The sequence below is a fragment of the Dipodomys merriami genome, unplaced genomic scaffold (genome assembly GCF_024711535.1).
Source record: "Dipodomys merriami isolate MVZ:Mamm:240054 unplaced genomic scaffold, mDipMer1.0.p SCAF_840, whole genome shotgun sequence".
NCBI lineage: Eukaryota > Metazoa > Chordata > Mammalia > Rodentia > Heteromyidae > Dipodomys > Dipodomys merriami.
This window is the reverse complement of record NW_027206447.1, coordinates 280,410-296,013: the sequence shown is the minus strand read 5'-3', so window position 1 is coordinate 296,013 and position 15,604 is coordinate 280,410. Positions and strand designations below refer to the sequence as shown.

Genomic DNA, 15,604 nt, shown 5'->3' with positions numbered 1-15,604 from the left:
GCTGGGAAGGTGGCTTAGTGGTAGAGAGCTTGCCTTGTATGCATGAGGCCCTGGGTTCGAATCCTGACCACGACATAAGCAGAAAACAAGCCAGAAGTGGTGCTGTGGCTCAAGTGGTAGAGTGCTGGCATTGAGCTGAAGAGCTGAGGGACAGGGCCCAGGCCCAGAGTTCAAGCCCTGACAAACAAAAAAGTTAGTGTTCCTAAGCCAGGCACCAGTAACTCACACCTGTAATCCTAGATACTCAGGAGACAGAGATCTGAGGTTCACGGTTCAAAGCCAGCCCTGGCAGGAAAGTCCATGATACTCCTCTCCAATAAGACACTAGAAAACCAGAAGTGGTGCTGTGGCTCAAGTGGTAGAGTGCTCCCCTTGAGCTGAAAGGCTGAGGGATAGCACCCAAGCCCAGAGTTCAAGCCCCATGACAAACAAAAGAAGTTAGTGTTCCTCCTTCAAACCCAGGGCTGATGATACCCCCTGGCAGAATATTGGAATACTAGGTACATCTCTGAGACAGTTTCACTGGGGTCTAGTCAAAGGAGCTTGGCTTGAGACAAAGAAGTGCAGTCTTTGGCTAATTCCTTAGGACTGGGCTGCCAGAATATTTCATGTGCTTCATAAGCTAGTGGAGCCTTAGTAATTTGCTTGCTGAGAGACTAGGATTTAAGGAAGGAGCAAGTGGCACCCAACGTCAACGCTCACCTAGGAAATCACTATCTTTGAGGCCTTTGAAGGAATATAGACAGAAGAAAGGAGGCAACTTTTACTTTAATTGGGGGCTTGAGTGCTGTCCCATTTCTAACACACTACCAATTGAGCCCCAGGTCCAATTCTGGCCTTTGACTGGTTAATTGAAGATAAGTATATTTATATTTTTACAAACTAGACTGGCTTCAAACTGTGATTCTCAGATCTCACCCTACGGATTAGTAGGATTAGAGGCATGAGCCATTGTGCATTTATTTGGACAGATGCACATAAGCATCTTCACAGAATTACCATGAAGTTGTATATACATATCTGCAATTTTGTGTGTCATGTTTACATTACCATGTGGGACTTAGCGAGTCCTATGTGTGTCCTGTTAGTTCAGAAAAGGAGAAGCATAGAGTTAACTTCCTTCTCTCCTCCCATTGGTACAGATACTTCTACCATAACTGAGAAGAAGATGAACAAGTGAAGAAGTAAGTGGACGCTGGAACAAAGAATTCTATCCTTGAAAACTTGGTATCTTTGAGGTTTCTGAATCAAACTCAACTTTCTTCTTTGAACACCAGTTGTGATTTTCAACAGGGGGTTGAGGCTTGGCACATCAGTGGATAGCAGATTACACAGTTGTGGTTGTGGTTGTGCTTTTGGACTCTCATGGATGACAGGGAGGGCTGTGTGTAGCAAGTCAGATCCAGTTGGGAAAAAATTTCTCTTCCTATTACAGGGAGAATTTTAGAGGATTATATTTGAGAAATTACTAGAAGTGGGTTGTGAGGAGCATCCTGCTTGCAGGAGTCTCTTTCCACTTCCCAACAATCAATCTGCCCACAGCGTTGTTTGTTTGATCCTCCCCATGTGGATGGACTTCTACCCTGATGATTTCTATGAGCCCAAGAACAATGACACCCTGAAAGAACTTACACAGAATGTCAACCTCATCATGGCCTCTTCAGACCTGCTCTTCCGCTTACATATTTTTCTGGACCAGCTGGAGGAACCCATGAGACCAAGAAAAAGAGGAAGAAGTCCTTGTTTAGATGCCCCAGAGCTTGTGAGTAGGGATGGAACCTGAGTCTCTAGGGATGTTTCTGATTGGCCAAGAGCCCTTAGTACTCCCCAGCTTGGCAAAATTTCCTTTTATGGATATTCTTTGCCAGGTAATGTCTGTTCTCCTTTTGAAAGAACTTGGAAGTAGCCACTCATTAGAAAAAGCCTACCTCCTCATCAGTGTTCAGTCCCAACTCAAATCCTACTGCTTCTCCTATTAGATCATCTTGGAAGTTTAGTGACACCTTAACTACGAGGGTCTACTCAAAGACTCCTGTACCTATTTTCATTCTCAGGTTTGCATCACCGTAGAAAAGCTTCTGCAGAACTCCAGGTAAAGAACCCATCAGTGATGTCGTCTATGGTGACTGATGGAGATTGGAAGCCATCGCTGATCTCCAGAAATCCTGTGAAGGTAGAGTGTGTTTTTCAATTTGTAGAAAGGCCAAAGTAGGTTTTGAGTCCTGTGGACATCCCACTGATTCTGAACCCCACATGTGATGCAGGTGTATCTACACATACCACCAAGGAAGAAGACGATACAGAATGTCTTCCATTGATGTTCACAATCCAGCTAGATCAGCTCTAAATCAGTCAACAAAAAAACACTTCTTGGTGTGATGGTTAAATATGTGCTAATGGAAAATGACTCCAGTCTATGTTTAGGAAAACCAATAAGTGAGGTCCAAAATCTAGATTCAGTTGAGGAAAGGGAATCTTTCCTCACAGAATACCCAGACCAATCTCTCTTCTTGCAAGGGATCCAATTTCCAGTTGATAAATTAGAATCTGTCCCTCCCTGGACTCAGGAAGAAAATCCTGTCTTTATTGAGGAAGTAGATCCCTTTGAAGACTCTGAGGCAGAATTTCTGTCTGAAGGCAACTTAGAGGCCAATCTAGATTTTGAGATTCCTTCTCCCCTTCCTAAGAAAATCCTTATTTTTCTTTTTTTTTCTGATTTTTGTAAAAGGTTCATTCTATTTATTTTTCTAACTTTATTAATATGTAAATATTTTTGACATATTCTAGAATTCATGAATCCTAAATATATTTCTTTTTAAACCTACAAACTGAAGAATCGTGCATACCTGTTCTGGAGGCGGGGAAGCAGAGTGACAGGGGGCTGTAGAAGAGAGCCTACTGGATATAATGGGAGCTGTTAAATGCAACAAGAGTGAGAAGGAAGCCAGGCCATGCCTGTATGGGGTGATAAGGTGGCTACAAAAGGTCTAGGACATAGCAGATCAGATGTCCTAGAAAGCTATTCTGTCAATTGGGACAAATACCACAATACTTATAGCGTTAAGTGGGACTCTCTTCCAACAATGAGTTCAAATCTGTATACATTTTCATTGCATTCATTTGCCTTGAGCAAATATGGAAGGAAAATTTGGCTCCAATAATATAAAAAGTCTACTTTGGGCTGAAAATATTTGACACAATATATAGGAGATATGTATACTGGAAAGTAAAAGCCATCATCAATAGAAGAAAGAAGGCTTACATAGATGAACAAACACAAAATCAGGAAAAATTTCCACAATTAAATCAGTTATATGTAAATACATGTTATATTCTTTATGTTCTACATAGTATATTATGTAATATATAAGATTCAATATGATTTTTCAAAGTAAAAAGGCATTTAAAATTTTAGAATTGCGTGTTTTTTGCACAAAACATTAGTGTAAATGTTATTGGAGAAAGTAGTGATATAATTTGATTATAATTATATGAATATATATTTGTGTGTTTCTAGATATAACACTGAGTATAAATAAATATTATATACATATATTTGTATATATCTGTCTATGAAGTGAATATAATGAAAGTGAATATAATGAAACTGAGTTTAGTATGTATAAAAAAGTTGAGTACATGAGACTCAAACCTGTAATCCTACTGATGTAGGAAGCTCGGTTTTGATTTTTAGTATCTCTTATCCCCAAGCCCTAGATTTTTCAGAGGAGGCATGGGCCCTCCAGTGTAGCAAACAAACATATGCCATGGGATCAAACTCCCTGACCACAGAGGAAAGTCAGTAGAAATCAGGACAAGCTTCTTATCTTGACTGTGTACTCAGTTCCTGTACCAAGAAGGCCATCTTTAGAACACCAGATGGAAAGTTGTCATTCTCTCCACAAGGTTCTAAAAATATCTTTCTGAACGATAGTCTGACTATATTGAATTAAATCTTTTTCCCTTCGCAAGCTGCAAACACATAGAAATATGACAAGAGCTAAAGAAAGATGGTCAAAGACTTACAAATACATAAAATTATATACTCTGTTTCAGTAATTCAATGACAAATTATCAAAGGCATAACGAATTGTTTTAAAGGAAATAGAAACATACTCTGAGTTTATCAGGAACTGGGTGATATTTTGGTTGCTGAATTGTTGAATGCACTTCTGGGCAAAGGAGACACATACCTTGGGGAAAATTGTGTGGGGTTGGGTGTCCTCACACGGCTTCACAATAAAATGGCCATAACATCTAGGATGTCACAGCCAACTTTGCCATGGCAGCAAGTAGGTGTCAGGCACTGATTTTGCCCTGAAGTGGACTCAACAACACCAACAGGCAAAAAGAATGAGAAGGAATGACTATTATCCACCAAACTTCAGCTTAAATAGCTGTCCTTACCAGAACTAGGATAAATTGAGCTGGAAAAGGCTGATCTCCATGTCAGGATCCTGAGCACTAAGGACTAGTGTGTGTGTGTGTGTTTGTGTGTGTGTGTGTGTGTGTGTGTGTGTGTGTGTGTGTGTGTCTCTCTCTGTGTGTGTCTGTGTGTGTGTGTGTGTGTGTGTGTGTGTGTGTGTGTGTGTGTGTGTGTGTGTGAATACTGGGGCTTGAACTCAGGGAGATGACCTTTACCTTTTTTTAATCAAGGGTAACAGTCTACGACTTGAACCAAATTTCCATGTCTTGATTTTGAATGGTTAATTAGAGATCAAAGTTTCAATGTTGCACATGTTCATTCTTTGTCCCTCCTTTTCAATGACACCTTTAACTTCTTTTTTTTTTTTGGGTCCGATCATGGGGCCTGAACTCTGGGCCTGGGCGCTGTCCCTCAGCTCTTCAGCTCAAGGTTATCGCTCTACTGCTTGAGCCACAGCGCCACTTCCGGCTTTTTTCTTTTTTCTTATGTGGTGCTGAAGAATCGAACCCAGGGCCTCGAGCATGCAAGGTAAGCGCTCTACCACTGAGCCACCTTCCCAGCCCCCCTTAAACTTCTGAAAGAGAGATAAATGTAAAAAAAATGAAAAAAATGAAAGAAAATAAATATCATCTTGTTTCTGTTTCCTGGTCACTGATTATTTTTGAGATAGTGCTTCTTACTAATAAGAATTATTGGTAGAATCTGAAAACCTATTTGAGTAATAAATAGACTAGGAAAAATGTTGTCTCCTATTTTTTATCACTACATTTCTTTTTGTCTAAGTATACATGCCAGACTTACCCTAAGGGCCTAGAATAAACAAAATGGCTTATAGAGCTCAGATCATATCTTTCCACAGAAGATGACAGCCCCAGAAGAAAAACTTGTCCACAACTTGCACAAGGAAGGGAGAGTTTGATGTCTCCTTAAATCTTAGGATCGAATACTCATGAAGAACCCTGGGGACTGATGACAGCTTAAGGACCTAACATTTCCTGTGTCGTTCAACCATAGGAACAGTCACCAGTCTCCCATCATACTGTAGGTGCCACGCCTGACTGGTGACCTTGGCTGTGTCATGAGAACGTGCAGCAGGGCTCTGTCATGGTCATTGGAGAGTCAGTATTGCACACTAAGAGGACATTCATGAAGGTGGTAACAAGGCCTGAGTGAGGGTTTGTCAGATATAGATGATTTGTAACAGGCACTACTGTATTCTGGCTAAGAATGTGGATATATCATCGGGGTCTTGCACACAAATTTATCAAGTGTTAGCTTGCAACATTTCTGCATGAAAGCCAACAAAAGGTCATCAATGCCCTCTGAACATATTCTCATCAATATTTAGTAAGTGAAAAGCTATAAAAATCAAGTTCATCATGACGAAAAATCTGATATGAAAACCAAATTGCAGGAGCATTTACAAAAAATGTTTTTCTGTATGTATCAAATGTGACAAAATATTAAAAATTAATGAAGCTGGGAAAGTTAAATTGATTTCTTTTTTACTATGGTTGCAACTGTCTTTTACATTTCAACTACTTAACAAAAAGAAGGTAGGCCAAGTACCACTGGTGGCTCACACCTGTAATTCTAGCTAGTTAGAAACCTGAGATCTAAGGAAAGTGAATTGAAGTTAGACTAGTTAGGAAATCCAGTGAAACTTTGATCTTTAATTAAACATTCAAAATCAAGACATGGAAGTTTGGTTCAAGTCTTAAACTGTCAACCTTGATTAAAAAAGCTAAATGTCAGCTCCCTGAATTCAAGCCCCAGTATTCACACACACACACACACACACACACACACACACACACACACACACACACATTCTCAAAAATAACCAGTGACCAGGAAACAGAAACAAGATGATATATATTTTCTTTCCTTTTTGTCATTTTTTTCAGAAGTTAAAGGGGTCATAGAAAAGGAGGGACAAAGAATGAACACGTGCAACACTGGTATTCAATTGGTACTATGTTGAAAATTACCTATGAAATTTGTTTTGGGGGAAGAATGGGAAAACAGAAAAAGAGATAAAGTGAAAGGGTAAAATTGTCCAAAAAAATGCACTCAGGGAATTAGAGCTGTGGCGCAATATGAGTGCCATTATTCAGCAAAAGAGCTCAGAGAAAGTGTCCAGGCCCTGGATTCAAGCCTCATTACTGACTAAAACAAAAACAAGAAAAAAGAAATGTAATCCTTACCACACGATTGTAACTAAAACCTCTACAGCACAATAATAATAATAATAATAATAATAATAATAATAATAATAATAATAATAATAATGATAGAAGTAGATGATGATGAAGAAGAAGAAGAAGGAAGTTAAAAAAAACCAAACCTGTGAGAAAAATTGAGAGAGCAAGGGAAGGACTGACCTTTCAAAAAGAAATATATCCATACCTGACTTATATGCCTGTAACCTCAGTGTAATTCACATTTATAATAACAATACAAAAGAAAAAACAGAAATGTAGTGCTGGAGCCATAACTCAAATGGGAGGTCAGACTAATATGTATGTGATACCAAGGTCAACCCCCTTATCAATTTCTCCTTCAAAAATGGTTCTTCTTATCACTTGTGCTTTCCTTTGCTTATGAAAAGGGGTGCAGTTAAAGAAAGAGAAAGGTAATCTGTCAGGCACAGAACTGTACTTGCAAAGAGCAGTACTCACTAGAACACATGTTTACTAGACCACTTGATGACTCCACGTTTTCTGAAATAAACAGAACTAGTTGGAATTGAATACATGCTCCACTGTATACTAGATGGGGGCTCAAAATTATTGAAACTCTCTGGATCTCAAATTCTTTACAGGTAAAATGAGCATAACAATACGTACCTCACAGCATTATGAGATCTGGTTGTCATCAAACATGGAGCGGTTTTATCTTTGGTGTGTGTGCAACACTCAAACATTGCTGGAAGGAGTAAAAACTGGCATGATGTTTACTATATTACTTAAGAGTAATACAACATGCCTGTAATCCTACTTACAAAAGAGGCTGAGAAAAGAGGATCAAGGTTTTAAGTCTGGAGGAAACTGGATCAGATTCATCTCCAATGATCTCTAAAAAAGATTGAGGTGGAGTTTGGTTCAAGTGGTAGAGTGCTATACTGGAGCATAAGCCTCAGGAACAGTGCCAAGGGAATGAGTTCAAGCCCTAGGACCAGCACAAGCACACACACATGCACAAGCACACACACACACTAAATTGTTTGTGTTCCTATCACCCTGCTTAACAATATATTTCCTTTTCCAAGCTCACCTGATTTTTTCTGTTTTAAAAGGGACTTCTGTGTAGCACAGGCTGCTCCTAAACTTACAATCCTCCTGGGTACTGGGAGTACAGGCAAGCCTACTATAATTGCCTTCACTCAGTAACTCTATTTATAACATATTAGCAAGAAATTCATTCATACTCATGAAGATATTTGGCTTAAAGCTGTTCACAGTAATATTCTACTGTACAAAATGTAAATAATATAACTGGATATGGTACTATCCTACCACATGGTAATACCAGCCAATACTCAGGAACCTGACACAGGAGAATAAGCAGGTGAGGAAAGCCTGGTCTATGCTGCAAAACCTGGTCTCCAAAGGAAAGAAATTCTATAAATATTAATCTACTATGAAACATACAATATGTTAAATTTATATAATGTAACGAATAGATCATTATTAATAAAAATAAAATCTTGGCAGAAATTTTAAATACATACATATGCATATATATTTAAACTTGTAGAAATAAAATTTCAAGTGCTTTTATCTGCATCTTTCAGTCTACCTGTCACCTACTTATTTACTGACACATTGATTTCTGTTTAGTCTTCACAAAACACTGTTCTCTCACATAAGTACACAAAATTGTAAAACAAAAAGTACAAAACAAATATTATCATAAATACAAATGTAGTCTAATCCCTACCAAAATAATTTGGAGAAAACATACATTAAGTTAATGGCATTGTATACTGCTCAGGAAGGGGAATCTAGGAAAATGTAGATTGTATATGTGTGTGTGTGTGTGTGTGTGTGTGTGTGTGTGTGTGTGTGTGTGTGTGTGTGTGTGTCTGTCTGTCTGTCTGTCTGTCTGTCTGTCTGTCTTTCTGTGTCTGTGTGTTTTCCATGAGTAATATTGGAGTTAGAATTAAATGTATTATTCTTGCTTGGTCTTTTTGCTCAAAGATGACACTCTACCACTTGATCCACATCTCCACTTCTGGATTTTGTTTTCTTAATTGGAGAAATATCTCAGATTTTCTGCATGGGCTGCTTTAAACCTGAATCCTCAGTTTTTGACCTCTAAAGTAGATAGGTTTTAAAATATGAGCCACTGGTGGAAATCAACTACGTTAATATTTTTGCCTGTTTGAATGAATTTTAAAGTAATACATATATGTTACATTTGAGAGTGACTGGAAATAGTCATTAACGTTTAACAGAATTTAAAACATACAAAGCTGAGAATGGCAAGTAGCTGAGAACAGAATGGAATAAATCAAAATTACCTATGACAGTTTTCAGTCTGTGCACAGAAATAATTACATTATTGGAGCCCAAAGCCATCAGATAGCTGAGCTCCAGCTGGCTGCTATGCTCATGAGGCTAGCTGGTGCTATTCACCAGAATGTGATGTTGTTGGATAGTAGGGATCAGCTTCAAGTTAAGAACCTGAAATATTTCTATTCATCTAGAAGAGGAAACATACCAGGACAAGAAATGTGATTAAAATTGCTGAATGCAAAAACCATCCAAAGGAAGACCGAATAACTTTCTATATCTGAAAAGAGTATTCTCTCACAAAGAATCATGAGCTGAATATAGTGGTCAATGTTTGTAATCTCCGAACTTGGGAGGCTGATTTAGAAGTTAGCTTGAGGCCAGCCTAAGTTTTAGGCAATCAGAAGGACATATAGTAAAATGCTATCTTAAAACAACAACAACAAAAGACCCAGTGACTGGGAGTATTTTTAGTGGTAGAGTGCTGGCCTTACATGCAAGAAGCACTTGATTTGATTCCTCAGTATGTCGTAAGCAGAAAAACTGGAAGTGGTGCTGTGGCTCAATTGGTAGTGTGCTAGCCTTGAGCAAAAGAAATTTAGGAAGAGTGCACAGGCCCTGATTTCAAGCCCCAGCTCTGGCAAAATTTAAAAAAAAAAACAAGTGCAAAATGCTGTTTGTTGAAATAAATATGTTGAAGAATTTTTATACTCACTAGAAAATAGTGCTGTTGGGAATTCATACTGAACTTTGTTAGGAAAAATTAAAATAAATTAATGAAATATTATCTGGCATTGGAAAGAACATAGTGAGATGTAAAAATGATTGGTGCCTATAGTTAATTGATACAACAATGTTATAGATACACTTGCCAAACTGTGATTTTTTTAAGTATACAATCGTGGGTTTGTTCTTTTTCAAAATAATTTTACTGCCAGGCCTAGCTACTAAGGAGACTGAGAACTGTTCGAATCCAGCCAGGGCAGCAAAGTCTGTGAGACCTTTATATCCAACTAAAGGTTCAGAAAATGTGAAGTGGCACTGTTGCTTAAGTGGTAGAGTGCTAGTCTTGAGCTGAAGAGTTGAGATACGATGCCCAGGCCTAGAGTTCAAGCTCCACAACTGACAAAAAATAGTAATAGTAATAATATTAATTTTATTGTTACTATTAAGGTGTTATATATAAAGGCTACCAATTCATAAGTTTTTTTCTTTGCTAAAAGAAATACGTATCCATCTTCATTGCCAACAGCCAGGATTTGGCCATCTGCTTTCCAGCTGATCTCTCGATGTAGAGGCAATGTGTAATACAAAACAATACAAACCCTTTCTGACTATAAATAATTTTTTCCCTGCACATCTTAAAAATCAATGCTGACAACATGAAATTAAAAATCCCTAAGTTTAAAACATTCTTCTAAACAAGTTAAAGAAATCCTGATAACAAGTATTTTAAGAATAATTTCAGAGAGCTTGAACTCAGGGCCTGGGTTCTGTCTCTGAGATTTACTACTCAAGATTGGGTTGCCAGTTTGAGCCACAGTGCCACTTCCAGTTTTCTCGTGATTAGTTGCACAGAAAAGTCTCACCAACTTTCCTCTCCAACCTGGCTTTGAACTAGGATCTAGAGATCTCAGCCCTCTGAGTAGCTAGGTTTATAGGCCTGAGCCCCTGGCACCTGGCTTTTTGCTTACCTGAGACAGAGGCCAGTTAATATTAAATGTCAATCATGTTTAATTTTGTAAAATGAAGTTAAGTGAAATGCCTTCCACTAGAAATAAGGAATCAAATGAGTAGGTGGGTTACAACGTTATTACCAAAAGTTACTTATTTTCCTTGTGTTTTTTTCTTCCAAAATTGTGTGCTTTCCAGAATCATACCTTATCTTTCCTTGCTAATTTCTTTGGTTTATTTCATAATTGTCCACATCTTCTTCAGCAATCATTTACTTATGTGAAGAGCTTTCAAACATCTATTTTCAGCCCAAATTCCTTGTATACACCTCTCATCCATATATTCAGCTGACATAAAAACTTGTGAAACAGTAATCATCTCTTATCAGTATTGGATATTAATGTGTAAGTTAAATTTAAGAAAATAACATCAATAATTGTAACATGATTTTAATAATAATGCTAAACATAAATACAACGTTGATTATATTCTGAGCAATTTAATAAAAACCTCCAGGAAAAGAAATCACTTTTTTTAGTGCTGATATTATGGTTTAAACTCAGGACCTTACCTTCTCACTTAAGCTTTTTCCCTCAAGGGTGGTGCTCTGTATTTCAACCACAGCTCTCCTTCGAATTTTATTTGGGGGATAACATAGAGATAAGAATCTCATGGAATAAAAACAATCATTTGTGTCCCTATCTTATTTCACATAACATTCTCTTATAAGGTTATATGGTACCATGTACTACTTTCTGAAAGTGAGGTTAACCATGGGACCTATGGTTATTGGAGCCTCGCTTATTTCACTTAATAAAATTGTTTCCCCATCTTTCCATTTCCTAGCAAATGGGGCGATTTCATTCTCTCTGATGGAGGCATAGAATTCCAGTGTTTGTGTGTGTATCACATTTTCTTGATCCATTCATCTACTGAGAGGCATCTGGGTTGGTTCCATATCTTAGCTATGGTAAATAATGCTGCAATAAACATAGTTGTGCCGGTAGCTTAGTATGGACTTGTGTGTTATCATTTGGTAAATGCCCAAAAGTGGGATTGCTGGGGTATAGGGGAGCTCTAAGTGGAGTCTTGGAAAAAATTATATTAAGTAAAGTAAGTCAGACAAAAGAAACATAGGTCCCATGGTTTCCCTTATTTGGAATAACTAGTGTATATCTGGGACACGCATAAGAGTTCAAAAGCTATGTACATACCAACAGATAAGATGATGTTAAGCGAAGTGAATCCCAAGATAGGCTTTATAATTTACCATGTGATTTCTTTTTGTTTTTGTTTTTGTATTTTCCCCCACCAAGGTATAACTCCTTTTTTCACTGTATTTAATGTATGTGCCCTGCATCTTGTATACACCATTTCTCTAACTTGGGTAGGGCAAGGGAAAAAACAAAATGTTTAAATAGGGCAGGCTGACCCGTTGTAACAATGAGATGCACAAGACACTATGTTGAAAAAGAATCTTTACAATATGGGTGGGGAAGCAGGGAAGGGAGGAGAGGGGGGTGTGTAGTTGTGGAGGTGGGAGGAAGAAAGGGTAGGGGAAAAACAAAGGAGGAGGTACAATACCTCATAGAAAATGTACTCATTACCTTGCTCATGTAACTATAACCCCTCTATACCATATTTTTACAGTAAAAACCTCTTTTATAAAACAGAAGGTGTCATGTACACCAAGTATAGCAGCCCACATATGTAATTCCCGCTGATTGGGAAGCAGAGATGACAAGGATCATGGTCTGAGGCCAGGCCAGAGAAAAAACTGCCAAGACGGCCATCCTAACGAATGAGCTTTCCATAGTGGTTCACATCTGTATTCCTAGCTAATTAGGTGGGAGGCATAGGTAGCAAAGTCTCAGTCAATCTAAGATCAGACCCGGGCAAAAAGTTCAAGACCTCAAGTAATTAAATGGACTAGAAGTATGGTAAAAGTAGTTGAGCTTCTTGATGCTATTCAACCAGAGTCCTATCTAGCAAACAGGGAACCCCTGAATAGAACCCTTCCACCAAAAAGCCTAAATAATTTTAGCCTATTTGAACATCTAATTTCAAGGAGCCTGACAGATCAGAGATGATGACATTCTCTTTAAAATTAGGTATTCAAAAGAGACAAAGTTATTTAGATTTTGAAAAAATTGAAAAGGAAAATACATGTGATTTTTGTTAGCTCTGTAATTCTTGAAAACATGAAATGTACTCAAGTATTTAATATATATCCATATGTGTGCATATGTCCATGTATATATGTATATCCAAGTATGTATGTATATATATGTATATATACATACATATATGTATATGTATTTATATGTATGTATATATACATACATACATACAAGTGGTTCATCTCTATTCTGTGTAGCAAATGGTACAAATGAATCTGTATAATCACTATTCAAATGCATGAATAGACAAAGAGAATGAGCAAAGAACTCATATTCAGGAAATTATGGCTAGCCCATAACCCTGAAAATCTTTTACACCAGTTTGCATGTTTCAGTTACTGCAGTACAGGGACAGTAGGACAACAGTGGGATACTAGGCAGATGAAATTAGAAATGTGAGATACAAATGTTAAAATATTCTTTCTTATGGGTAAGTAGAATTTCCTCTGTGTGTGTGTGTGTGTGTGTGTGTGTGTGTGTGTGTGTGTGTGTGTATTACATTTTCTTGATTTTTTTTCTGTTGAAGGTTATCTGGGCATATTCAATAAGAATGGTCTGGATGAAACCTTTACTATATCCTGGTTTGTAATCTTTCAGGTAAATGCCTGGAGTAGAGTTGCTGGATCATATGGAAGTGGGTAGTCAAATGAGGGGTGAAGGGTTAAAAGGTAGATGAATGACCAGGAGAAAAGGGGGAAAATGCAGAAAGGAATCCAATAAACATCCTACAATATTAAGAAGAGTGAAGGAAGAAGTGCATAGAGGAAGGATGGATGAGAACATTGAAAGGGTTGGCACTAATCAAGGTATATTGTACGCATAAAATGCTTTGTTTAATGATAATTTCTTACTGCTTAAAATTTCTTTCTACTTAAAATAATAATTAAAAAATCATGTCCCTAAACTGTTATGCAATTAGAAGCAAAGAATGAAAATTTGCTCTGATCAACTCCAGGGTCTATAAGTTTTTTTTGTTAGGATAAGTTTTAGAACAACACTAATGATACATATCACCTGAAGAAAATTTAATGATTTTCAGTTATTTATAGTAATCATTTTGGAGATATGGCTCAAGTGGCAAAATGCTACTTAGTGAGCAAAGCTGTCAGATAATGAATTCAAGTCTCAATCTCGAACAAAAGTACAAACAATCAGTAAAATTCAGGCACTTTCCTGGGCACTGGTAACTCATGCCTTTAATCTTACCTTTAATCAAAAGGCAGAGATCTGGGGATCTCAGTTGAATGTCAGCTTAGATAGGAACGTCTGTGAGTTTCTCATCTCCAACACACTGCCAAAGAAAGCTGGAAGTGGACTCATGGTTCAAGTGGTAGAATGCTGGCCTACAGCAAAAAGCTCAGAGGCAGAACCCAATCCTAAAGTTCACGCCTTAGAATAGTGCATATACAAACACAGGGGAAGTAAGTCACTCAAGTTCTCAATCTTCCATTTCCCTAATCCTAACTCAAATCTTGGACAGAACCCTAAGAGTAACCTTGATGATAATAGTAACCCAATCTTAAAATTAATGGAAAATATATCCTAACAGATACTCATTGTCTTTGAAATGATTTGGACTTTGCTCCAAATACTACAGATTCCCTGACTTGGACTCTGAAATCGTTCCCTATTATTAATCATTAACCTCAAATCTTCATATCATGAAAACTTCTGTAGTTTCCACTAATCTTAACTTTTAATGAACTCCTCTATCTCCAAAAAGAAGTTTCAGGTTTACTTAAAATCTACTCTAGTTCTTAACCCTAACTATATATCTAAACATTACTAGAAACCTAACTCTAAATTTAACCCTATTGAACCCTTAATAATAAACTTAAGAAAACTCTGTAGTTTTCTTTAAATTTCACACTTATTTTACTTGAAAGTGTTAGCAGAAAACTCAGTTTTACCTGAAAGCTTACCCTTCCCTAAGCCTAAGTCTAACCTGAACTAGAAAAGCAACCCAAGCCCTAGAACTAATAGCCTTTGGATTCTAAAGGTCATAAAAATACATTAGTTTTTATTCATCCTAACTTTGATTTAACTCATCCTTCTAAAAATACTTTTTAGTTTTACTCATTATCTTGCCATTTTTGTAACCATAACCCTAACTGGAATATTGAAGCTAACCCTCACAATAACCATACCCTAATCTTAATATTATTAGCAGTTTCTTATTTCACATTCATCCTAATTCTAACTAGACTTGTTATTCGAAGATTTACTTTGAGTTGGACCCTAAACTTTCCATTTCCCTAATGCTAACACTAACTCCAGCTGGAACTAAAACCTAACTTTCACACTAATGATAGTCCAATTCTAATGTTTAAGAAAAATACTCTAGTTTTTATTCATTCTAATGAATACTCCAGTTTGCACTCTGGAAATGAGTTTGTTTGCCCTAATTCCCACAAATTTTCTGACTCTTCCTCTGAAGTTATCTTGTTCCCTAACATGAACCATTATTTTAGTTGTCCTCACATTCTCTAATCAGGAAAAATACTGTAGTTTCCAATGATCCTACCTTTTCCTGAACCCCTGTGCCCTAAAACAATATCAGATTTCCTTACCATCTAGTCCATTAATTAACTCTAACTCTCAACCTAAACCTGGCTGGAAAACTCTCATTAATCATTACAAGAATGATCACTGAGAAATAAATATAATGATAATGGTCTAGTTACTGTTTAATCTCATATTTTTGCTTCCACTTGTTAGTGAAAACTTAATATTATACTAAAAACTTTACTATTCATAACACTATTCATACTCAGAACAAAATACTGACCCTAATGATAATCCAAATT

The 15,604-nt window shown here is 37.2% G+C and overlaps 2 long non-coding RNA genes across 2 annotated transcripts in view; one reads left to right on the top strand and one right to left on the bottom strand.

Annotated features, from left to right (window-relative positions):
• The window catches only part of LOC138820152 (uncharacterized), an 82,892-nt gene extending 80,702 nt beyond the window's left edge, over positions 1–2,190 (top strand). The window contains exons 2-3 of the long non-coding RNA XR_011369736.1: positions 1,143–1,184; positions 2,055–2,190. This is a non-coding gene — a long non-coding RNA (uncharacterized lncRNA). The remainder of the gene's footprint in view (positions 1–1,142; positions 1,185–2,054) is intronic.
• Positions 988–14,099, bottom strand: LOC138820151 (uncharacterized). Its single transcript, XR_011369735.1, has 4 exons — positions 14,004–14,099; positions 2,039–2,165; positions 1,633–1,699; positions 988–1,426 (listed from the first exon to the last, which is right to left on the bottom strand). It is a non-coding gene; the product is annotated as an uncharacterized lncRNA (long non-coding RNA).
• Between the last annotated feature and the right edge of the window lie 1,505 nt (positions 14,100–15,604).